The sequence below is a fragment of the Pediculus humanus genome, genomic scaffold (assembly GCF_000006295.1).
Source record: "Pediculus humanus corporis 1103172108318 genomic scaffold, whole genome shotgun sequence".
Classification (NCBI taxonomy): domain Eukaryota; kingdom Metazoa; phylum Arthropoda; class Insecta; order Psocodea; family Pediculidae; genus Pediculus; species Pediculus humanus.
The window spans coordinates 1,048,778-1,049,185 of record NW_002987887.1 but is presented as its reverse complement, the minus strand read 5'-3'; positions in this window follow the sequence as shown (position 1 = coordinate 1,049,185).

The following is a 408-nucleotide window of genomic DNA, read 5'->3' as shown; positions in this document are numbered from 1 at the left end:
ATTAAAAATTATTAATAAATAAATTTACCACGTGATCTAATCGATGAATAAATTTTATGATTATTGAACATGTGACCATTTTTATTTTTATAAAAAAAAATTAATGATAGAAGAAAAGAAAATTGAAGAAAAAAAATTGTTTACATCGTCAAAAAAAAAAAAAAATTTATGTACCTATGTATGCATATTATTATTATTATTATTATTATTATTATATGTATCGAATAAATACTGTACAATATATGTATGGAATACAGTAGTAGATTGCTTATAGATAATAATTGTTATTACGAAAAAAAAAAAATTTTGTTTTTTTAAAGGTAAAAATTTCTAATTATTTATTATATAAAATTTTCTTTCTTTTAATTATTAATTATTAAAATCTATAATAATAATAATAATAATAAT